Source organism: Saccostrea echinata, unplaced genomic scaffold (assembly GCF_033153115.1).
Source record: "Saccostrea echinata isolate AGI-Se365-2 ecotype Australia unplaced genomic scaffold, CSIRO_AGI_Sech_v1 ptg000002l, whole genome shotgun sequence".
Lineage (NCBI taxonomy): Eukaryota > Metazoa > Mollusca > Bivalvia > Ostreida > Ostreidae > Saccostrea > Saccostrea echinata.
Window position 1 is genome coordinate 1,618,737 of NW_026889751.1, and position 26,694 is coordinate 1,645,430.

The window sequence follows — 26,694 nt, forward strand, 5'->3', positions numbered from 1 at the left end:
TTGGTTGTGGTGCTGGACAGGGTTCTGTTGACCAGATCATGTAGATGAATTTGTATCTACTTTGAGAGAAGTTATTTTTATTTTGTCACCTACAACAATTAATTACTGTAAATAATGTAATCGGCAGGTAAATCGAATGAAGGAACCTAATAGTTTTTTTTTTATGGAAATAATCATAAATACATAATGAGAATGATGGTCCTTTACCTATTATATATTTTTTATAGTCCTTTGCTTTGTTGAATATGTAGTATAAATAAAAAAATCTTGCTGCTTTATTTGGTTTTTATGAGAGGAATACAATTGTATTGCTGAGAGTTTACAAATGAACCTGAACAAATACATAATTATGCCAGATTTGAAAAGGAAAATATATATCGAAAATATTATATGAAATATGCAGATAACGAACAGTATTCAAACTCGAAAGTCCAATGAAACGATACAAATTTGGAGCAGAGCAAACACGGACCTCAAAATTTAGAGGTGGGATCAGGTGCCATGGAGGAGTGAGCTCCCCTGCCGACCGGTCAACACCCGCCGAATGCTCCTTGTCATGATCGAAAAAAAAAACTGGAAAAATCCGTAGAGAGTTCAGTGTATAAGTAATGGCATAACAATTAGCATGAAAAACATTAGTCAGCATTTAACTTATAATAGGTTGTATATATATAACTATTTAAAAATATGTTTTGCAATCAGTCTTTTGAATAGAGTCTAACAGTCAAGAGCGCCATTTAAAAGAGTGTTACTTACATTCAATACTGCTGAAATAACTGCGAACACCGATGATGTCCTCAACCAAGACCTTTCTTCAACGTGTTTCAATTCCCTATCTTGCAGGATAGAGGGTACGCAGTCGTGGTCAGTCACTGCGCATCGTTGGTGGTTTTCCACTTCTACTGTCTCTCTTCATCTATATCCAGAAGGACGCCTGGCCCATTTTCTGTAATGCCAAAATGGCAGTCACTTCCAATACAGGGAGCAATCTCCGCATGACTGTAGATTGTATGCAGAAGCCTCTGCATACTACCTCGACAAGACTCACTACCATCCTCTGTCTCGGTACTCTGCCATCAGTTCTTCATATTCTGCTCTTTCTTTCATTGGCTTCGCCACATATTTCATTAATATGCACTTCGTTTGTAAAAAGGGAAATAACTTTTGAAAGAGACCCATTTATCCAGTGAAACTTTCAGAGAGTTATCTTTCGCTAGTAAGTGACGTAGTTTTGTATTTCCGTCGTCTGCATTCTTGTATAATCGTAAACAAGCATATCATTCATCAGGGGCCGAAAATCGAAAGAATTAATGACAGAGATGTACGAAAATTGATTGTTGAAATGAAGTTAGAAAGTAAGAAGACGTCTGAAATTGTAAATTTATTAGGAATATCGGAAACTACAATCAGATCAATGTGGAAAACGTATTTATATACGGGGAGATGAATAAAGTAAAAAGAAGCGGACGTCCTTGGAAGTTGTCACAGCGGGATGGAAACTGGCTCGTTCGTCACACAAAAATGAACAGGGAACATGTTTTAAGTGACATTACGAATGAGTTTAACAGAAGTAGAGATGCAAATGATCATGTTCATTCACGGACAGTGCAAAGATTTTTACATGAACATGATGTGAAGAGACGAGTGGTGAGAAAAAAGATGGTTGTGTCACAGGTTAACAGAAAAAAGCGTATGTCATGGTGACCCGAGAAGAGAAAACTTACTGTTAATAATTATTGGAACTCAAGTTATCTTCTCCGATGAAAGTCAGATCGTTCTGGGTGAAAATTACAGACTATACGTTTGGAGAACATCAAAAGAAGTGTACCTTCCCCATTGCATGTGTCCCCCTCGATAGAGAAAGGTGTCTATTATGGTGTGGGGTTGTATTACATATCATGGAGTTGGAACCCTTTGCCTTGTCAACGGTAATATAAATGCAGAAAAATATATTGCAATTTTAGAAGACCATTTATGGCCTGTAATTGCTCGGCATTTTAGCAATAAACCGTACCGTTTTCAAGATGATAATGCCCCCGTACATAGAGCCCATATTACGAGGGACTATACGCAGTGGTTTGAGAGTCTGTTCTAGAGTCGCGGAGTAAGGAGTTGATCTTTACGTCGCGGGTTCGAATCCCACTGCGGGAGGTGGGGACCGGTCCTTCGGATGAGACCGTTTAAACCGAGGCCTCGTGTCGCAGTAGGTGCTGGCACGAAAAAGATCCCTCACTGCTCAATGGCCCTAAGTGCCGAGTATAGGTCAAAATTTGTAGCCCTCCACCGGCAAGTGGTGTCGTCTCCATATGAGTGAAAAATTCTCGAGAGGGACGTTAAACAACAAACAAACAAACAAAACGAGGGACTACAAACTGGAAAATAACATTCCAACTATTGTGTGGCCGGCACAGTCCCCAGACATTAATATTATTGAAAACGTGTGGCTACGAATCAAACAAACTCCACAAAATAAGCAACAAAACGTTACGACCCCAGTAGAGCTCTTCGCCGTCGTTTCGGACATATGGACTTCATTTGATCAGAACTACATAAGAACTCTGTATGATTCCATACCACGCCGTTTATTAGCTGTCGTTAAATCTAAGGGACACCACACCAAATATTAGAAAGTTTAAATAAAATTTAATAATATATTTTAGATGTTTATTCCTTGAAGCGCGTCCTTGTTTACGGCCGCCATTTTGAAAAATCGCGAATACTTGTGTCCTAGCGCTGTACCTCTAGTTGCCAATCTTATGCATGGTTTAATAATCCTAAAATCGTTTGTTTACTTTTGTCACTTGATTCTCCTTCCTTCTGGATATTGATAGTCTTGATTATTTAAATTCTTGATGCCTTCTTCCGTCTTTGTATATTATTTCAGCTTACTCCCGGAGCATCGATTGTGTCGACAAACCTGTTTTTGCTTTTCAAATATTTTAAACTTGATTGAAACCCCCCCCCCCCCCCCTCAAAAAAAATTCTAACTTTATACATGTAATGAAATGGTGGTTGTAAGTTCAATGCATCCTGCAAATATTCACATCCCCCTGTTTTGTACAGGTGTATCGACGTATTTATTATCTGACCTATGTCATTCTTCAAGCCACAATCGAGAAAAAAATCTTTCCTTATGTGAAATTGTCCGAAACTCTTAGATGGCTTTTCTAAATTTCTTTTCTTTTGGAATGCAACATACCTCAGATTTCAGCCAGCATGGTATCTTTGTTTCCCTAAATTTATTTTTAACCTTCACAGATGTTTAAAAATCTTTGGGTACTTCTTATAAACTTTGCATGGAATCCTGTTTGCTCCTGATGAAGATCTAGCTTACTTCACTACCGTTTCTAATTTTTTCCCCTTCCTTTATTTCATCGGTATATCTGGTTCTGACATACTCTATTTTTAACAGGCTTTTTATGTTTCTCATTGTCTGTCATTACTGTGCGTTTCTGCTAGATGATTTTCAACTTTATCATACATGTAGATCCCGCCTTCGTCCCATCCAGTGTTGTATTTGTAAACTTTTTATGAGTTGGCAACAAACTGTGCTCTCCTCTATGTCGCCTCTGGCTTTCCAAATTCTTTCTGCAATCTGAAGGTTGTATCTTATCTCCCTTAAAATTGACCTCTCATTCATTCCTTCTCTTTCCTCCCTGCTTGCCTTTCTGAACTAATTATTACAGTATTTGTTTCTGCTCACATTGTGCGAATTTCTTCCTGCCGCCGGTTAAGTTTACTGGTGCTCTGAGTGCCTTTCCTTCCGTTGGCGTTTCTTATTTAGAAGCATTTTTGTTCAACTGTGTATATGGTTGTTGACAATGATGACTGTCTCAAGTTAAAGCTGAACACGATTCGTAAAAGGAATGTGCGATTGGATTCTCGCTATATCTGAAGGCCCCTATATAAAGCCGCTGACTTGGTCACTGTTCAGTGTAATCAATCGTCACCGGTGTAGAAGGACGTATGCTATACAGCACTCGGTAGCGACAAAATATAACTGTGTACCTATTCTAATGTAGGAGAGAAAGACACCAAAGAAACTTACAACAATTGCACAGGTCAGTGCAGTATACAAACACACACTTGTAAATACGGTAATGCAAGATAACCAGCACGAACACGGGTCACCATTCCACGCCGATACCCGTGACAATAAAACAGTCAGGTGTAACGAATGCGAAGAGTATACCCCGGTGCTGATATCGTAGATAGTAATATCGATAATGGCGTATGCCTATTTACAAAGTTGTGTTCAGCTTTAATATGGTGTCAAATATGAAGGTGTTCATAAAGTATCTCGCATTTCTTATCTGTTGGTGGCCAATGATTTGTAATTTTCGTGTCCTATCTTCTGAAGGCTCTACAGCTGTCTGTACTTTGTTGGTTTTGATACCCTAGTGCTCCTCCTCAGAAATATGGATTTGATTGGCTCCATTAGTTAGGATGTCCTGGCTCAACACAAGTGTTCCTCTCGGTTGTGATCCTTCATCATTCCATCAGCTCATTTTCTCTTTTGCTTCTCAGATCCACACTGTGTTCTTGCTTGATGTGTATTTAAACCCTTCAAGTTCTTGTACATTTTCCCACAATGACACTGGGTGTGCAGTGAAAGTCTGTGTAACCAACCGAGTCCGTGCCTTTCTATCCTATTCCCTAGGTCTTTTATCCCCCCTCTCGGTAGATCCTACAGTATTGCCCGTTAGTCTGTACTGTTGCATGGTATTGATTCCTTTCACATGAACTGTGTTGTGGCAGACGTTTAGTCTTCCCTGTAGCTGATCCATAGCTCGCTGGTCTTGAAAAATTGATTGAATACCAGAGAGCTACAGTAATTATGATTGACGACAAAAGAGTTACAGTGTTAACCACTGAAAAAATGTATATACATTGCGCACGATTTTTGGGTTTAGGTAACCGACATTGAAACGTGTTTATTCACAAATGGAATGAAACAGTTTTTCTCTTTAATAAAAAAAATCCTTTTTAAAAAATTTAATTTGGCCTGTATTCCTTTCCTATTTGTATCTTTCTACCCAATAAATTCATATGGCTCAAGGCTGGTGTGACCGGTAAACAGAGGATGTTTACTCATTCTAAGCACCCCACCACTGGTCTGTGTTTATGCCTAGTTCACGATTAGTTGAATCCATGAGAAAGATCAAAGTTCATTATCTTCACCTTAACATTATATTAATAATAATGCATTTTAGAAATTATGAACTATGTACTGACATTGTACATTCTATGATGACACAGCCCCTCGGGAATTTTCAGGCATGGCTACAAAACATATACAAATGTGAGAACACTCGTACATTACATGTCACAAGCACAAACTGTTCACCTGAAAACAAAACGTATAGCTTCATAACACGTGTTTTAAATGAAGAAAACTTCTCAGAATTATAGTAAGCTACTCAGGTGAGTGTTGTTGAATATGGGTCTGAAAAGTTGAAACAGATCGTATTAAAATGTATATACATTTAACTGTCTCCAAGTATAATCCCCATGTTTTTAAATGCCTTCAGGTTGTCTGTTGAACATTTTCCTTCTTGCCAAAGAAATCATGTGGAACAAGTGAAACATAGAAACCAATGTTAACTGATCACGGGATATTTAACAAAGGTTAATGTTACATAAAAGCCTAATTGACCTTGAATAAGAGTTACACGAGTGTTGAGTGCGTTGTACTGACTTTTCATGCCCGAAATATCATGGTAATTTAGCTGTTTCATTTTTGTCAAGTCCGTTTTTAATCGAGAGGAGCAGCATGTCATGGTTACTTTACATAGCATACTCATTTAAATTCTCCTCCTTCCACATTTGTCAGATTTCAATAAAATCCGGTACATATAGCTACATAGACTTCACGAAGGTACATTCAACATATACTGTTTTTTTTTTTAATTTCAATGAATATTTACTAAATATGAATAATATTTGAACCTCTTTGAAATTGGCTCATGATCTACATGGAGAAAGTGTCCGTGGTGGAGGAAAAAGCTTAGACCGACACTGGTCTTTGAGATGCGACCTTGAGACATATGCATGACTCGCTATCATAGAAAACATGTTCATACCGAGTTCTTTATATTCTTCCTGAGCTGGAGAACAGTTGTACCCCAAATGCCATATTGACCTTTGATTATTACCTCAGTGCATGACACTCCAATTCAAGAACAACATGCCAACAAAGTATGATATTTATCGTGCATGGGCATAATTAAATAAAATACAGTCCGAACAATTTCAGGAAATATGTGCAAAATAGGAATTATATGGACCCTTCGCAGGTATGGGTGCAACAACATATGCTTAGTGCTACATACACCCATTCAATAAAGAAAATCTGAATGAAAAATGTCAACTATGAATTACCCGATACCATAAATCTACATGTTTGTCTAGTTTTTGATAGGATCGTCGAACCTAGACCACTTCGTATATTGTCTGTTATCGGAATTTTGTTAATATATGGTAAGGACAATTGGTATGATTCCGATTTTATCAGCTTTACTGGATATAAAAACTTCGATATTTTAGAAAACAATTTGCACATTTGATATAATCTTCCTTAATTGAATGGTACTTTTATTATATTTCACGGACAGATATAAAGTTGTTGCTGTATACACTTTTAAAAGTATTCAAGAATCCTAATGAAAACAAACGCCCACGATGCATCTTTCCATTACTAAGACTTTAATTTTTACGGCAATTGATGATGCTTTCCATATTGAATTGACAGAATAGGTCAGACAGATCGCACTTTGTTTTATAAAAAGGAAAATTTTGAACTTTTTCGTATCAGACACGAAGGTGAATGTTCTTTTACTATGCATATGTAGATTTTTACCGAAAACCTTATATTTTTGCTGCATTCGTCTCCAGAAGCACTTTGTTAATTTCAGGCGTCCCACAAATAGGGTAGATAACAGGAAATTCCTTCAAATGAAATGAGTAACAACCAGCGGTCTCTGATGATACTGCAGCTCACTTGTTTTTGCACTAAAGTAGCACCTGGACCTGTAAGCTCTCTTAATTTACTGAATTATATATCCTAAGGGTTTCTTATGAAATCAAAACCGTACAATGAGAAGCATTTTCGAAAGATAATGTATTCTATTCGCGCTCTTGAAAATGAGTCTTAACCTGGGACCAGGACCAGGGAACATAATTTTTTTTTGGTAATAAGATAGCTGCTTATTAAAATAAGACAAATATTTGGCCTGCTGGATGCCCATTTGTGATTTTAACGTAATTTCCAGTGTGTGACTAACTTAACCCCACTCTGGAGCCTGAACTTTCCAACCTTCGGTCGGAGGCATACATGTAGTTTTTTTTTTTTTTTACAAGTTTGGTTGAGTGTTAGTATTGATAACAATAATGTCTTGCGTGTTGCATAATTAATTTCTCTGATAGGAAATGTTACATCATCACAAGGCAATGATTTTTGTTCCGCTAATCCCTGGCAGATATTTTATTAAATTTGTGGTCAATATTTTATTTGTTGCAAGCTGGACCCTTCCAATGAGAAACTTTGTTACTCCCTGTTCTTTTACCCATACATGCAATAAATTCCTACTTGACCTCTCTCTCTCTCTCTATATATATACTCGTCCGTTAATACCGTATCCTTTTATAACATATACTTGTAGATCTTTCATATACAACACAATTCTCTGTTTTTATTAGATATAGGTATGCAATTTGAAATCTGTTCCCTGATTGGCTAGAGGATATATTTGAAAAATATGAAATTTATAAAGACCAATATTTGTCTCCAAAATCAAATTTTAATGTACTACATTGAAAGCATTGCCTATTTAGCATTCGACTTAATGATAGATTGTATTTCATGACTAGGTCATTGCATTGACCATAGAATTTGCGAAATGGTGACTTGAAACGTGAGAGTTGATATTCTTGTTTCACCAACTTGTTTGTCACTAGCTTGCCTCATTTTAGAAATTGTATGCTTTTGCATATCGAATCAACTGGGGGACATAAACCCCATATGCAGGTGATAAGGGTATTTGCTATATAAGTAAGGGAAGTTGACGTTAGAAAAGTTGAAGTCATCACGTTTATCATAAAAGTTTTGGATAAAGCTTGCGTCGTTTTCAAAATTGATCTTGCGTAGAGAATGTTCTTGCGTATCGAATCAACTGGGAGACAAATTTTTTATGCCCCCGCCATAAAATGGCCGGGGGCATATAGTGTTACCCTGTTCCGTCATTCCTTCATCATCCACTTTCCAATCATTATCTCTGCAACAGTTGCACACATTCAACTCAAAATTGACACATGGATACGTCATAGATATAGGCAGGTCAAGTTCGAATTTGGTCGTGGTCCGATGATATTTGACAGAGTAATACCACTTGAACTTAGAAGAAATAAGAACATTTCAGTTTCTGCTCTGTAACTTTTGCAGGGATGTATGTATAAGGTTGAAATTGCATGTGCAGGTATTTTATTAGAAAATACAGGTCAAGTTTGAATTTGGTCATGGTCCGATGATTTTTGACAGAGTTATACCACTTGATAAGAAAAAAATAAGAAATTTTCAGTTTCCGCTCTTTAACTTTTGTAAGGAACTATGTATAAGGTTAAAATTGCATATGCAGGTATTTTACCATTAAATACGGGTCAAGTTCGAATACAAATTTAAAACTAAATATGGCATTTGATATTTTGGCTGCCTGTGGGAGCATTCGTGGCGTTACGACACATCTACTTTAAATTATTTTTTTTTTATTTAGAATAAAATTCCAGTAAAGAGACCTCAGTGGTGAAAAACGAAATCTAGAGAAAGCTCACAAAGCTGTCACTTCTGAAAATTTGTCTGTATACATATAGTGTACAATGTAATAGTGTACATTGTTCTGGAGTCTACTCTGCGTGAATTGATATAATGGCAAAAATTGGAAAGATCTCTTATTTGCAGAAAAAGACTTTACCCAACATAGTTTGATAAAGCAATTTGAGTAATGATTGGTTTTATCATTTCCTGCATATATGTCAAATCACAAAAGCTTTCGGTAAACGGGACAAAGAGTACTTCCAAAGAAAAAATAAAGACATATTTCGAAGAGCTGTCCACAATCATAGATCTCATAATTTATTATAGAAATCCAATCGAGATCTCAATATTGATGAAAAATAAATTAACTCAACATCATTGTCTACCAAAAGTTGTATGACAAAGACATCAAAGCAAAAGCCATAACTTCATCTAGATCATCCACAATAACTATAACTGCAGCAGGAAATACCTTAGGCAATCACATTCCTCCATATAACAATTTTCCAGAGAAAAGATGGATGCTAGTCTTCCTTGACGGAGCAGCACCAGGTTCGTCAGGTGATACGAGTGAAAGTGATTAGTCAAATGGTGCAGCATTTGAGAACTATTTGACCAACCACTTTTCTCAGCATGCTGGAATAACAGATGCCCCAAATCAAGAAACCACTTTAATACTATTTGATGGTCACAGATCTCATGTGCGTCTTTCCTTGACATATTGGGCTCGTCAGAGAAATTTCAAATTTCTCATTCCACCTCACAGAAGCCATATAACTCAGCCGCTCGATGTAGCAGTATTCGGTCCAATGAAAAGCATGTATTTTAAAGATGCAACAAAATCCGGGAGCCACAGTTACAAATACGAAATCGCAAACTTAGCAACAAACCTTATCTAAAGGCCCTCTCTCCAGAAAACCTTGTATCCTCCTTCCGAAAAACTGGGATCTTCTCTCTACCACCAGATATTTTTGAATCTGAAACTGAAACAGCACCTGCAACACTATATACCAATGAAGATGACATACTCGTACCACAGACAGTAAACACAGATCAGAGGGATGTTGGAGTCGTATTACCAGTAGCAATTGATTACCAAAAAAAGATAACTTCGAGCCGTCTGACTTTTTTTTAGAAGCAAAAGAATCTGTAAAGAAAAACAAAAGAAAGTTTTGAGTCCCATTTCTCTGAGGAGACCTTGTGAAAGACTGCAATATAGAAGTGTTAGAAACGAATCAGAGTAAAAAGAAGAGATTAGAAAAGGAAATAAATTTAGAGAAAATAAACAAAAAGGGGAAAGGGAAAGAAAAAACACCAAGTAATTCAAAAGGAGCTACAGCAGCTACAAGTCCCAAACCAGGAACATAAGGCCCTATTCCATTAGACAGTTCTGATGATGACGATGTCAATTTTACAGATGATGATGAAGTGTGTTGCATTTGTAATAAGTGGTAACCAACTGAACTTTCCAACATGGCAGGGATCACTTTTGTAAGTTGGTGACAATGTGACATTAGACTCATCTTAAGTTTTGTTGAACAGTAAAGGTTCCAAGGAGAGGTAGCGAGTTCATATGCCCTCACTACATTATTTAACAAGCTAAATAAAACAAAAAAGTACATTTACCTTTTTTAGTGTCGCCCGCGTGGCGCAGTGGTTAGAGTGTCTGCTCTAGAGTCGCGGTGTAAGGAGTTGATCCTTACGTTGCGGGTTCGAATCCCACTGTGGGACGTGGAGATCGGTCCTTCGGATGAGACCGTATAAACCGAGATCCCGTGTCGCAGTAGGTGCTGGCACGAAAAAGATCCCTCACTGCTCAATGGCCGCAAGTGCCGAGTATAGGACAAAATTTGCAGCACTCCACCGGCAAGTGGTGGCGTCTCCATATAAGTGAAAAATTCTCGAGAGGGACGTTAAACAACAAACAAACAAAAACCTTTTTTAGTTGATATCATTGCTTTGTTCTGATGTGAATAACATTTTGTACTCAAGTATACATTTATATTTCTATATGTAGTCACATTTTGAACTAAAAAATAAAAAAAAGTACTTTATAAGCGTACTGCACCAGGCTTCCATAATTCCAATACCGCGATACAATGGAATTCTCCAGTTTTAAAGGAAAATCTGACTTCCAGTTTTAAAAACAGATTACAACATAAACGAAGAAAGCTTTAAAAATGAAAAGTTGAAGTAAATATTTGGAATAACTTTGAAACAAGTACCGCGATATATGGAGATACCTACGGAAGCCGGTAGGTGCCAGGTAGAAAAATATTTTATCTGGCGGCCGCCAGGTAACTTTCTGGCGGCCGCCAGATAAAATATTTTTTCTACGTGGCACCAACCGGCTTCCGTAGATACTAGTATACTTTACGTGGAAAATTTGATTAGATAATATCAAGCGTCAATCTTTTTCTATAATGTGTAGAACGATAACATCAATGAAATATGCGAAAATAGATCCTGAGCAAGTTTGTGCTGCTAGAACAAAATCAAAATTTGGACATTATTCTCTTTTTATTAAATGAAAAAAAATAATAACGGGAAATCCCAAGAGTTTGTGACGTAACAGAGACAAAAATGCCATTTTCCCTCCAATCGATAATGTATTTGTCAATTCAGATTTATTTTTACACAAAGTATACAACTGTGCATATTTTCCATATTTTCAAGAGATTTTCAAAATTTGAATTTTATGGTGGCAGGAGTATGTCTTTTTTTATATATTATAAAGAATTTTTGTTTTAATATATAACAATATGAATAAATGAAAGCGTAAGCTTTTCAATCCGGTCAGTGATGTTATCCTAGACTCTTGCTATGAAGTATGAAAATCTGAAATTAACAAAGACAGGCACTTAACAGCAAATGTGTCAAAATAGAGTATGTTAATACGTTTTCAACGTCAGTAGGGATTAAGGAGACTGAGCCAATGTTCTCCAGAAATTATGGCAACTGTCACCGGGGAAATCGGTCCTAGTCACATTAGACCTTAGATAATCCACTGACATGATAGTTTACTCCTTACATGGCTTTTCCAGGCAGTAGCGGACACTGACACCACAATGCCAATTTGACAGGATTCATTGAGACTGGTATCTGCGTTAAACATCGTCTTTTATCGTAATCAATGCCAGATCGTTATACATACATGTCTCGGTGGGAGGAAAGAGAAATTAAGCACAATTAAGCTTCCTGTTAAACACATGTAAAGAAGAACTTTGATTTAAATGTTCAAGCCACTCGTTGACCCAATGGTAGAAAATATGACACTGATTACCAGTGATTACTGTTAACATTTCTATTTGCAGAGAATGGTCTTATTTTGCGTGTGGATTGTTTAAGAAATATAAAAGTAGAAAGGTTATGTGTGATCAGAGATGCATCTTGATCCTGTGCCAGTCATTTGGTTAAGGTCAAGTGATAAATCATTAATGTGACCATTACTTTAAAATAAGAGACTCATACTAGTTAGTTCTTAAGTTACAAAAAGAGTTAGCGAAGTTACGTATTTTACAGCATGATTTAATGCTAATCAATATTTAATTTTAAATGTCCTATCCGTAATTGTTGAAGATCCTGTCATAAGTATAAAATCCTTGATTTGACCCTAATTTTGAACTTGTGAAACGTTAAAAGATTAACATATGCACAGTTTCCTCTTTACCAGAGGGAGTCTCTTCAACATAGTCATTTTCAAAGAGTCTTAAGGCTGCAATTAAATTCTTGACCATGTGTATGTAACTTAAAATGTAATTTAGATCACACTTTTCCTAATGGATTATATTTCATAACCCTAAACCAAGTGCGTTTACATAAGGTCACAGGACTTCGAAGTATAAAATTCCTAAAAACTCGGAAATGCAATATTCTAAGTAGACGTACCGTTATATAGGAGCATTAAGAGGTTATATCTGACATAGAGGTCAATTGGACAAAGTTATATGTCATACAAGTGAAAGTTTTTGTACGGCATATGACTTTTTGATACAAGGTTCTGGAAGGACAACATGGGCGGATACAGGAATTGTGATTGGGGGGGGGGGGATAACTTCGTTCAGGGAGGGGGTCTTGGGCCGCCTTAAGGAAGCTCCTGGAGTGCATTTTAAGAGTAAAACCAGGCACAAAAATAGTGGTATTGGTTAGTTATGTACACTATATTTCACTTTTTAAAAGGAAAAAAACCCCGAACAATCAAGATCTGATTTGAAAAAAATTGCATTTTTACATCTACAAGAGTCACAAAAACCAGAATGTTCTTCAAAGTACATTGTCACTTAATCACCAGTAGGGTTTTCAAGCAGCATACGTCTTGGATTCCGTGAAACAAAAATATTAATGATTTTACTGATGTCAACCTAGATGTCCCTATGTATAAATAAAAGCATAAGGGCGTTGAATCGCTCCTCACCATTTGATGAATACAAAAATCAGTTGACGGGTTTGTAACGTAGACCGTCTGATTTTAAATTCAGTAATTTACCTTCGACCAGCCTTTAAATATTGTAGCATTTTCCCTTGCATCATGAAAGGAAATAATCCGAAATATCTGACGTTTTCCAGGCTTTTTTCACGATTTTGATATTTTACGTGCCAGGTAAACGTCAGAACCGGCGCCATTACGAAAATTGGGAATTCGCCGCCTCCAACCAGAGGCGGCATTCTCGGATTGATTTTCGATTCTTGCAAAGCGAATGAAATGTCATACTCACAATTTATCAATAGTACAATGTTTTTAGTACTCACCAACATAGTTTTTATGGTTTGTTTATAAAACATACATGTACAATCCGATGAAACATTTTATCTGACTGTCGAGATTTGTTTTTATTTCGTGCATTTTAAAATCTTTCAAGTCCTGTATCGAAATGATGAGTGATGTTTTCTTTTCATCGATATTGGTGAGTACTAGAAGCATTGTGCTATTGATAAATTGTGAAAACGACATTTAATTCGGTTCCCAGGTATCGAAAATCAACTCGGATTGGAGACGACGAAATTTCCAGTTTTCGTAATAGCGCCGGTTCATACGTTTTCCTGGCACCTAAAATATAAAAATAGCCAAAAAAAAAAAAAGGAAAACGTCAGATATTTAGAACTAGAAAGGAAATTGAGTGCAGTCTACCCTTCAAACGAGATCGGGAAACGATTGCCGGTTTGAATAACTAATTATTAAGTATGCGATAATTCATAGCCTAGGGAATGCAAAGTTTTCAGACTTGATTTTAAGAAAACCGATACTTGGTCATTAAATAAAATTACCATTTATTAATTGACCATTAATTATAAAACCAAAGTATGGCATTATTAATATTAGTCATGTCAAACTTTGAAAATTTTAGGGGGGCGTGAGGGGCGTTCACGCCCCCCCCCTCCCCCCTTAAATCCGCCAATGGTCAAAACATGTATTTATACTTGAGTCAAAGGTTGTTAATGACAAAAAATGCAGTTAAAAGAATCTTCAACTATTATATGCTAACAAGATCACGTGATCGGAAGGTCGCAAGTTCGAATCACGGCCGCGACTGACCTAAGTCGATAAAAAATAGGTAGCAACTATTCCTTCGCCAAGCGCTCGGCACTTTGAAGTGAAAGTTGCGGGTCCTTCGGATGAGACCTTAAAAACCAAGGCCCCGTGTCACAGTAGGCGTTGGCACGATAAAAAACCCTCACTGCTCAATGGCCCTGAGTGCCGAGTATAGGTCTAAATTTGAAAGCCCTTCACCGGTAAACAGTGACGTCTCTTTTTGAGTAAAAAATTTTCGAATAGGACGTTAAACAACATACAATCAATCATGTATTGTCATTGTCCGTATTTATGCTAACTTACGATCTAAATCATTTCAAAGTAATCAAAAAAAGGAATATCTAGCGGTCGGGGGTCTAAGTGGCCTCTGGACCTCCTCCTGTCGATTTTTCATTTTATGATTTTGGCTTCTCTGCAAGGGGTCAAATACTAAACAATTTTGCTGATGATTTTCTGAGACTTTGGTATTCTTGGTTTCTTACAACCAAACACAACCTCACTGAAACAGACTGGATCCCACTATGGGGGTACGTTTATGTATTAACTTCTTTAGGCTAGGATTGCAAATTGTAAGCCTTTAGAGATCATAGTAGATATTGCATAACCACTGGAACCAGTGAGGACTTGACACTATAGTAATTCATCGTAAATATATCTGAAAATTCACATTTGAATAGTACGTTTGACTCATACAGCATTCGTGAACTATAAACATAAGACAAAGTACTGTGTGCATTATTACTCTTCCCTAGGCATAATCTGACAAGGTTTCTTGGTTAAAATTTGGAACCTTTTCCTTGTGAAACACTTTTTGAGAAAGTACGTATGTATCAAAAAACCAAAATACATTTTCTCTCAATCTTTAATTCGAATTGTTTGCAAATGATGCTGAAGTAATGGCAGATCAAAGTTCTGAATATTGTGGCCCACAATAACAGGTTTTGAAGCATACTCTGTAATGAAGGCTACATAGTACATACTGCATGGGTTAAACCATTGATTTGATCTTACCTTAAAATATGACACCTTCTACGTATGTAGTCCACTTTCACTACCTTTTAAGCCAGACAACACTACGATATACGAAAGGTTAAAAGGGCAACATCAGTCCTTTTTCTTAATTTTTAAATAAAATAAATATATTTTATAATCACAAATGCCTAATTTAGATTAGATTATTGAATATTCTATTAGAAATTAATAATAAATTATTATTAATTTGAAATGACAATTAAGTAATGTGAATTTGCAAATGATCGATTTATTAGGTTAATTCTCAGGTGACCCTATTACTATCTGTTGTGGTATGTCGTTTGTAGTAAAATTTTGAACATTTTCAGCTTCTCTTGAACTGCTGAACCAATTTAAATTACATAGTATCTATGGATAAAAGGAAACAAAACTTGTGATTTTCATGGTCTTTTTCCTCCGTGGGACTTGAGAATTGGAACCAAACCATATCAATTCAAACTTCTTACTCCTGGAAATCAAGCAGTGAAACTGTGAGAATTATAATTAGGAATAGACCCTCAAATTCGTCAAATGATACAAAGAGAAATTTGATTCCATTTGAGATACATTTGAATCCACAGCCCACTTAAATTAATTTCATGCTGGATAACTGTTCTGCCACTCCGAACAACTTCGTCTTCAATTCTCTTGGCGGTCTCCTCCCAGACCATCACATGGCCCCTTCCCGTGTCTCGCGTCGAAGTAATTCCAACGAGCGTCAATTCCAAATATTTTCTTGTGATCAGCAACAATGAAAACATCTGTGTTACGATTTTGGCTGGACAATAACTTGACGGCAGTTAAATACTGATCCAGCTACAAATATTTGTCTTGACTGTGCTTTCTAATGCAGTTGCAAGAAGGTCAATGAATGAATATATTGACTTAACTAGGGACCCCGAACAGGGACTACTGTAGACGACATTAGTTGGCCCGAAACCGATCCAATTCTAAGCTGTAGAGCAGGAGGTAGATTTAGAATATAAATATAATTCTGGATGTCTAATTCCAAATTTACCAGCCTTTCATGAGAGGAAATACCATCTTAACTCAACATCGTCTTCTTCACATTGCGTCAAAAATATATCACGAACCATTTCTCTGCGATTTCGTCCAACATCCATTTGCCTGGAAGTGCTACTTCGGGGGGAGCAACTGTGGTATTTGAAGCATACTGGACCTTGTTCGAACTGTTTACCATTCTTCTTCCTGTTTTCGTGGAGAAGAATGATGATGTTGAAATCATCAATTTTTGACGACCTGGGTTTTCGAAAATCTAGCTTTAGTTGAAAGTTCTTCACTTTTTGTATCGATAGTTTCTTTTTGGCATTCTGAAATTTAACATTTTTGTTTATTGTATTTATTCATGTTTACTTTTACTTAGAGTTAAGATTTTGTTTATTTACTTTTTAACGGAAGAAAATACTGCTAAAACAACCCCCCCTTTAAACTTCAATTTGTCAACGAAGGAATTGATGCGGTAGTATAAGTAATATTCTTAATCACAAAAGGGTCTCTTGAATTCAACCATACTTCAAGTTGAAGTCAACACCTTACAAATATACATCGACTATGCTTCCAAACTTTTTAATCACAAGAAAACTCTACAGGGCCTAGATATCGATATGAAATTTATTCCTCCAACATGTTCATGTTTTTCTTTACCCTACAACTATAGTACTACTGGACACGTCATTACTGGTGAAGTAAATATAATTAATAATGAGGACCTTATCTATACTTATAAATTAATAAATTTTGCAAATAAACTCCGAAACGGGTGCACCAGAGTTCTTACTTACTCCTCTAACAATACATTAGATACAAGCTGATGTCCGTAAACTATATTTAGATTTCACTCACATAGTAAGTATCGTACATTAAATTAAAAGTCTACTTTTATTTTCTATAAACAGCCATGAAATAGCAAAAACGTGAGTACGGTGGCGTTTCCGGTTGGCGGATCTAAGTTACCGGCAATTTTTAATGAAACTGACAACAAGCAATCGTTTATTTATTTCATAAAACGTCATCACTGAATTATACAATCAAAACTTGATTTAAATGATATAAAAGAAATAAGTTGTGATAACCGATTAAGAAGGGAAATGTGCAAATTATTTTCGTCATTCACCGATCTTAATATTGACGGAAGCTTCTAGAACATCATATAGCATCGAGCCCGATGTTAAAAAAACGAGGCACTTATAGTTGCATAACATAAAAAAAAGCTTTTGTGTGATTGGTCATTGAAATAATGGTAAATCATTGATAACACTATAAGTTGTGAATATATTTATATATCGAAAGACTATCAAATATATATACATGTATGTATAGTAGGTTTTCCTAATAAAATTATCGGTAAAATGTATATATTCCTAACTGAGAGCATCGTGGCAACGAACCCGAAGTACAATTTGTATTTCGTAGTAAACTTGTTTACATGTACAGAGAAAATTAATGACTAAGGTATTGATAAAAAACAATTAAAGATGTAAAGTTTTGTGCTTTAATCAATACATTTCATTTTTAGGTCACCTGAGTAAACTCAGGTGACCTATTGCTATCCGTTTTCGTCCGTCGTCGTACGTCGTGTGTCGTACGTCGTTCGTCGGTCGTAAACTTTTGAACATTTTTAGCTTCTTCTCTGGAACCACTGAACCAATTACATCCAAATTTGGTATACAGCATTTATGGGTGAAGGGGAACAAAAATTGTGAATTTCATGGTCCCTGCCCCCCTGGGGCCTGAGGGGTGGGGCTAAAACCACCAAAAAATGCAATCTTTAAAAATCTTCTTCTTTACTCCTGGACATCAAGCAGTCAAACTGTTGGCATCATTCCAATAAGCATTGAGCCCTCTACCAAAATTGTGAAATTCATGGCCCAAGGGTCAGGGGTTCTGCCCCCAGGGTGGGGCTATATAGATCATATAGTGAAAGTGCATTATTTCTTTGAAAATCTTCTTCTCTGCTCCTGGGTATTAAATAAAGTTACTAAGTACATAGTTATGATGAGCAAGAGTGCCTCTTCCAAAATTGTGAAATTCATGGCCCTAGGGTCAGGGTTTCTGGTGTTAGAGCGGGCCTCTATAGATTATATAGTGAAAATGCATTAATTCTTTGAAAATCTTCTTCTCTGCTCCTGGGTATCAAATAAAGGAACCAAGTACATAGTTATAATAAGCAAGAGTGCCTCTTTTAAAATTCTGAAATTTATGGCCCCAGGGTCAGGGGTTCTGGTGTTAGGGTGGGGCTCTATAGATTATATAGTGAAAAAGCATTAATTCTTTGAAAACCTTCTTCTTTGTTCCTGGGTATTAAATAAAGTAACTAAGTACATAGTTATGATGAGCAAAAGTGCCTTTTTAAAAATTGTGAATTTCATGGCCCCAGGGTCAGGGGTTCTGGTGTTAGGGCGGGGCTCTATCGATTATATAGTGAAAATGCATTAATTCTTTGAAAATCTTCTTCTCTGCTTCTGGATATTTAATAAAGTAACTAAGTACATAGTTATGATGAGCAAGAGTGCCTCTTCCAAAATTGTGAATTTCATGGCCCCAGGGTCAGGGGTTCTGGTGTTAGGGCGGGGCTCTATCGACTATATAGTGAAAATGCATTAATTCTTTGAAAATCTTCTCTGCTCCTGGGCATTAAGGTGATAAACTAAGTACATAGTTATGATGAGGAGGTGGGTCTCTTCCAGAATTGTGAATTTCATGGCCCCTGGGTCAGGGGTTCTGGTGTTAGGGCGGGGCTCTATTGATTATATAGTGAGAATGCATTGATTCTTTGAAAATCTTCTTCTCTGCTACTGGAGACTATTTAAACAAACTAAGTGCATGGTTATGATGCATAAGGATGTCTTTTCCAAAATTGTGAATTTCATGGCCCCAGGGTCAGGGGTTCTGGTGTTAGGGCGGGGCTCTATTGATTATATAGTGAAAATGCATTGATTCTTTGGAAATCTTCTCTGCTACTGGAGATTATTTAAACAAACTAAGTGCATGATTATGATAGACAAGGATGCCTCTTCCAAAATTTTTAAATATATCTCCTCAGTTTTGGGGGTTCTTGAGGAGAGGGGGGGGGGTTTGCTTAGATATGATGAAAATGGGAGCTTCGAACAGAATTTTTAAATCTTGTGGTCCTAGGGTCAGGGGTTCTGGCATAACGAGGGGGGGGGGGCTTTTGATAATATAGTGGAAAAGTGTTAATTCTTTGAAGTCCATAGTAATGATGATGAGGGTAACTCTTCCAAATTTGTAAATTTCTTGACCCTTGGTCTTGGGTTCTGGTGTTAGGGTAAGGCTTTGTTGAATCTGTAGTGAAAATGCATTGTACCTGTGAAATTCTACTCTGCTTCTGAGCATATCGGAAGCAAACTGAGTAAAAGTTTAAATGATATGAGTAAGCGTATTTCTACCAGATTTTTAAACATCTGGACCATTCGTCTAAGCATTCTGGTCCTGGGCAGGGCTCTATTAATTTGTATTCTACTGAGAGAAGTTATTCCACTTTCCCATTCACCTTTGATAATTAATCACTGTAAATAATGTATTTGAAAGGTTAATAGAATAAGATAATTATGCAAGAATGTTTATCGTATAATTAAAAAAGTACTTTCTTAGTTTTAATAATCAGGTAGACCTGTAAGTAATAGATAAATAAAAATGAGACAAAAATAACTTAATAAAAGTTCTTCAAAGACCATAAGAGAGGTCAATGCTAGAGGTCTTAATATGGGTTTAAAAATAGTACAGAAGCGCTAATAGTTTGTTAATAGGCTGCATGGTGATAGTTTTAAGTGGGGACAGATTAGAACTCAATTTCTGAGTTGATAGTGAATACTAGACTAATTATTTTGTTGATCCTGATCTTCCTACTTCTCTTGTTTTTGTTCCTCTGCTCTGCCTCTGGGTATTAAGTAATCAAAGTAAGCATGCTAACTGTATAGTTATGATGAGCAATAGTGCCTCTTTCAAAATTGTGAATTACATGGCCTCTGGTTTAAAATACAAACCAAATTCAATTGTTGGAAAGTTGTTACACGATACTCAGGTGACCTACAAGGCCCGTGGGCCTCTTGTTTTGTGAAAAAGTCTTTTGTATCAAATACTCGGCCTATTCGTAGGGCGTTAAAAGCTTATTTTACACAGGTACTTGAGTCTTGGTTTATAAATATGTATGTACCTTATTGGTATGTAAAAAAGTAAAGTAAATCAATTTATCTGTAAAATGTGCAAATTCGCTGCTTTTTATCTTGACGGATCGAAATGAAATAAGAGCATCTGAAGTACAATATCCATAATATAGTATAACAAGTTTCACTATAAACGTCAATTAATGAAATTGTTAATTTTCAGGTTTTTACAGTGGGGGTGGGGTGGAGACGTACATCTACCTCATGCGGGATTTTGAACAAAGTATTCCTTCCTGCTATAAGCCTGTAGGCTGTCAGTAGAAACTACAAAATATTTTCTGTCGGTAGTAGTATAAATTCAATTCCCCGCGCTTGCGCAGGATTTCATCTAGTATAACTTATTTGAAAAGGGGTCTAAGTTTAGGGAACCTCGAGCTTTCAACTAGCGTCATAATTTCTTAAATATTTTGAAATCTGTTGAGTTTACGCCAGGCGATGGGCTAAACATGAAAAAAAAGACATTGAAACTTTGTCAGAATGGATAAAATGTATCAGATGGAGTTAAAATTTCGCATTGGGCGATTGAGCGACAATACGCAAACCATCTATACTTCTGTGTTTAATAATTCAGAAGTGAAAAAAAGAATTAGATAGATTACACTAGGGATAGACACTAACTTTAAAACCACAGTAGCCGGCAAGGCTAGCAAATTTTAAAATTACTATATAGCCATGTTCATGAATTGGTTGTCCAGCAGCAAAAGGCTGCTGGGCGAGTCGCGAAGCGACGACTTGAGTAGATGCGGGAGGGGGTTTCCCCTTCTGCTGGTGGGGGTACGGGCGCCTCCCCCGGAAAAGTTTGAAAATAAAGAAGTTGAAGAAATCACAGGCACGTAGCATCAGGGGAGGGGCCTTGCCCCCCCCCACACTTTTTTTTTCCAAACAAAACTTTTTTACTATTGAATATGTTCATTGAAAGGCCAGTTGCCCCCCCCCCCCCACTTCTTGTTGGAATATAGTCAAGTAAGGGTAATTTAGTGTGTACTGTATGGTTAAGTACTAAAAGGAGTTGGAACCTACCCCCCCCCCCCCTTCACGTTTTTTTTTTTTTAGGTAAGTTGATTTTTTTTCTCTGGTTGCCCCCCCCCCCCCCTTTTCAAAAACGATGCTACGTCCCTGAATAATAATAAAGAAAATAAAGTTGCCAAATCCTGCATTCTGGCTGTATTTTTGCGGGCTACCATTAGTGTCGAACCCTGTTACGATCAGTTTGTACTGGTCCCAGCTGACAAATAAAGCAGGTAACAACATTGTCTTTGTAAGGCTTATTCTGTTCATTATTTTAATTGTATTATAGAGGAACTAGGATTTAAGTCAGCAAGTTGGTAACTCAACTTATACCCATAGCTCCCTTTCTAAGCTGGAAATTCTTCAAAATCACGGTCAGTTTAAAATATACTTAATATTCCCAACAATCAAAATGAAAATAAATTGCCATACCTATACTGGATTCCTAAACTTCATAAAAAGCCTTACAAACATACATAGCGGGTTCCAGTATATGTTCTACCAAGCCCCTTTCTTTACTCCTCACTAAAATATTAACAGAGTGAAGGAGAAACTTCAGGAGTACTGTGCAACAATATATTCGAGAAGTGGTGTAAATCAGATGTGGATAAGTCAATAGCATCAAAACGTACGACTTCTGAACACTTTATAAACCATTCCCCACGATAAATTATATTAAAGTTCAGGCTTTTTGACATCATAGACAGCTGCTTTTTAATAAAAATGGAAGTCGTAAAATTACTTACCTTGTCATTGGTCATTTGCAACATTTTTTATTTAAAAAAAAATGTACAAGCAAGTGCTCTTAGTTGACATTTAAAAGATTCTTGAGATTCTGATTGACAATATCTATGCAGTTTTTGGAAACCAGGTCTTCCAACAATCTGCCGGAATTCTCAGGGTACCAATTGCGCCCCGTTATTAGCAGATTTATTTTTGTATTCATATGAAGCAGAATTTATTCAAAATCTTTTACATGGGAAGAAGAACACACTTGTTGTGACCTTCAACTTGACATTTAGATTATCGACGACGACGTATTAAGAATCAACAATAGTTATTTCCATTCATATGTCAACTAGATATATATCAGTGAGCTTGAAATAAAAGATACCACAGCGTCTGATACATCTGTTTAATATTTGGATTTTTTTTCTAGAAAAAGATGAAGTTCTGTTTCGGGTACGATCGATCAATTTTTGACAGAGTTATGCCCCTTGGACTTCCAAAAATTCCAATAATTTGCAATTTCCGTTTATTTTCTTTCCAGAGGTTGCACATACTGGAATAAAATTTGGTATACAGATTTATCATAAAAATATCTGGGTCAAATGGTCAAATTCTATTGCAATTCTAATGCAAGAAAGGTACCATAAACTGAGCCTGGTGCAGAGAGTACTAGGCCTAATCCTCAAATATGAACAAACGCACGAGAAGGTAACCAATATAAACAAGATTTTCTACAAGTGACTGTGACCTATTTACTATCCATTTTTAAATGACTTTATCTTGTCCATCGTGCACCTTTGCATTGTCCATTAACATTTGAACATATTTAGCTTCTTCTCTGGGATACTGAAACCAATTCCCTTTCAGGTATTTGATCGTTTAGAACCCCTTGGCATAACAAACTTTACATTTGGCAAGAATAATTTGATTTTGAGTTTTACGGGGGGTTTTTTCAAAAAAATTTCGGTAGGAGGAGGGGAAAAAAGTTTTTATCTTTCAATTAAAATTTGATCATACGTTTATGTCTTTTGCCATTCATTGCAATTTGTGTTGCTGGTTGACACATGGAACTCGTTATAAACATTAAAGATTGACTTATAAATTATCACATACCAGTGTCAATTTCTTGAACATGCCAATTTACAAATGGACAAAGTTTTCAGATACTCAAAGAATATCAGTCGGATAATGAAACATTAGCTAACACTTTCCAGTACCTGCATAGGTATATTTCTCGAAGAACATTAATCTTTAGGCCCTTATCATCTGAGTAATATACTAGCTATCAAGCTGGTGACAAAATTACTTTTGAAGACATAAATGTAGGATATCAGGCCTTTCAAAATCTGCCAGTGCCCGGTACTTTTTACCCGGTTGAAATTATGATTGTACCGGCTAAAATATTTGACGGAGAAAAAATTGATAAAAATTTAGATAAAATCGCTTTCACTAGGTACCTCCTATTTTTAGTAAAAGTACTGCCTGTTTCTAATCTTCTTGAAAGCCCTGGGGTATGAACAGAATAAATCAGAAAATGAACCTGTGTATGCAAGAAACTAGCTATCTTTGCAATCAGAAAGGATCATCCAGAAAAAAAAGAATATGATTTTCAAAAAAGCAGTACCCATATAATGATCACAAAATTTCATCCATGTATAAAGGAGTAGAATAAACAATATGTATTATTTTAATTACATGTAAATACGGCAGGGTGAATCAAGTAATTACTTTTATTCACAAGTCCTAGGTAATGTATATGCAATAAACATGCCCATCAACTTAGATAATCTGATCTTCATATCAAAATTCCATCATACTAAATCCAAAGAGAATAAAGAGATTAATTGAAGACTGTGCATAAGGTGGACTCGTTATGACAGAAGCCTTACTGCATACCTTACTAAATTGCTATCGACGAAACTCTCTTTAATGAGGCCTAGTTGAAATGCAATGTAAGTAACTGACCAAATGCCGCATTAAGAATGAAGGGCTTAAAAAATTAAGACATTTCTGGATGCTGAGGATGCTTTTGATTTTGATATCGTCAGAATAACACTGATAACCAAACCAAGCATGGCTTGTGTCTCCATTTTGGTTAATATTCCGTGTGAATAAGACACTTAAAATTACACATTCCATGCTTACATTGTCAAACGTTTTGTAGATTATAATTTATAAAGATAATTTTAAAACCAAAGTTGGGTGGATATGAAAATTCCGGGGTTTTTTTTTTTTTTAGAAATCGGAAAAAAAACTGGGTCGGCGGAACGGTAAAACGAAAAATTAAATTTCTCTCGCCTTATTAATAGTCATAGAAGACGTAGGTGATTGCTGTTATGATAACTTAAAGATGGAAAAAGCTATTGTGTAATAGAAGAAAATGTGATTTTTCGTAAAGGTGAAAAGTTTCAGCGTGGCAATGACAAGCACAATCAACTACATCACTGGTTTGCATCATGTGTTATAATTCGAAAATTCTGAATTTGAACAACACTCAGATGCCCCTCAAGCTTAAGGTGAGGTATATAATGCCAGCTGATTTTGATGTTGCTCTTTTGAAGACAAATTATTCCTGTTATATAGCTAAGGTAGCCAAGGAACTAATTCCATCACTGTCTTTTCTCACTACTGATGATATTAACCCTGAATACCCTGACATTATCCAAAAAATGTTTCCATTCTCCTCCCGGTTCAACCTTTCAATGAGCAATGCTATGCAGATGTGGTCAAAATATTAGATTATTGTCAGGATTTTGTTTCAGAAATGAATGAAAAATCAGAAAGTGCCTTCAATGCCGTACAAATTGGTGGTGATCAATTAACGCGCGAGAGATTTTTCGGTGCAAAAACTCTTAGAGGTGGGGCGTATACTGCCAAAGAGAGATTTGAAAATCTATATCCCATCTCATTTGAGTTTTTTCATATATCAGTGAACTTTCTGAACTTGATGTTTAAAGTTCTCTTTAACAAGAACGGGTTTAACGAAGGAACATTAAATGGAGAAAAAGTCCAGATTAACAGGTCATCTGTGCATGAAGAATTCAAGAATCATTACGAAAATGACAAGGATTTCGTCACAAGCTTTGTTAAGTCGTTTTTAGCAGGTGCCCTCATGAAATATTTTGGTATTCATAATATGGTCTCACCAATAACAAAAAATCATCTTCCATCAGACCCTTCAGTTCCTAAGGATCGAATGGCAGAATGAAGTCCTTGGAAATTTTCTGCAAGAATATATTTTCAAAAAACACATGCAAATAAACCCCACAAAAAAGACTTTAAATTTGATGTTGCCGAATGGAACATAAATTCAAATTCTCATCCCATTATAAAGTCAATCAACTACCGGTACTAGAAATGAGATTAATGCTGATGTTTACAAGTACGATGTTTTGGTGATGGAACTAGGATTAATGTTCCCAGAATTCCAGGAAGTTTGTAAAATCCCTGATAGAACTAGATTTTTAACAGTCATGAAGTGTATGACGACGGTGTTTAAAGCAGTAAATAACAATTCAAAATATGCATTAGAAATTATGCGTTCTCTGTGCTTTCACCAGTCATCATACAGCTTGCAGACCTCATATCAGTCTATTCATGATCTGTTTGTAAATACACAGGGAAGGCCAGACTCATCTGTCCCTGCAGATCGGCAAATAGAACATTTGGTTCGAAAGACAAAGTGTATGCTTAAAAGTCGGGGCTCTAACAAGACACCTGAAATCGGCATTAAGAGGTCAAAAGCATTAGCTGGAATGGATGCCATCTCTCACCACAAACGTTATTTTGCGCTCTCAAAGACACAAATTCGAAAATGCCAAGGATGATGAAGTAAAAATGGTACATGATATCCTTGAAATTCATCCATTCCAGTATACACCAGGAAGATCCTTTGAATTATTTAAAGGACTGACTGTTCCCCTTAGAAGAAAAAATATAAGGTTTGGATGGAATAACATCAAAGCCTCCTGGGCTATGCCTCTGGAAAGGAATTAAGGTGTATGGTAAGTGCTTTCAAGATTGTATACACTTTATAAATACACTGAAAAATGTACTGAGAACAAACATCATATTGATAATTGTTATTTCATAGATATAGTGAAGTTTCCCTGGATACTCAGCTATATTTATAAATTTATGATTCCCTATAGATATAATGAGCTATTGATATAAATCTAGCAAAGTAATTTCACAGGTTCCAGTGACTTTATTTTATTACCAAGTTTTATTGTACATGTACAGTCAAGCCATATTAATCTGGACTCTCATGGTCTGGATTATTAAAGAATTCTGATAACTGAAGCATACTTTTTTATAATTGATAGATTCAAATGTAAATTCAGTTTCCCACAAATTTCATCCAGATGGTAAAGTATCCTGATTATTGGCATCAAGATTAAAGA

The 26,694-nt window shown here is 36.2% G+C and overlaps 1 pseudogene; it reads left to right on the forward strand.

Moving 5' to 3' along the window:
- The first annotated feature begins 959 nt into the window (after positions 1-959).
- LOC133203483 (uncharacterized) lies at positions 960-26,448 on the forward strand (annotated as a pseudogene).
- The last annotated feature ends 246 nt before the right edge of the window (positions 26,449-26,694 follow it).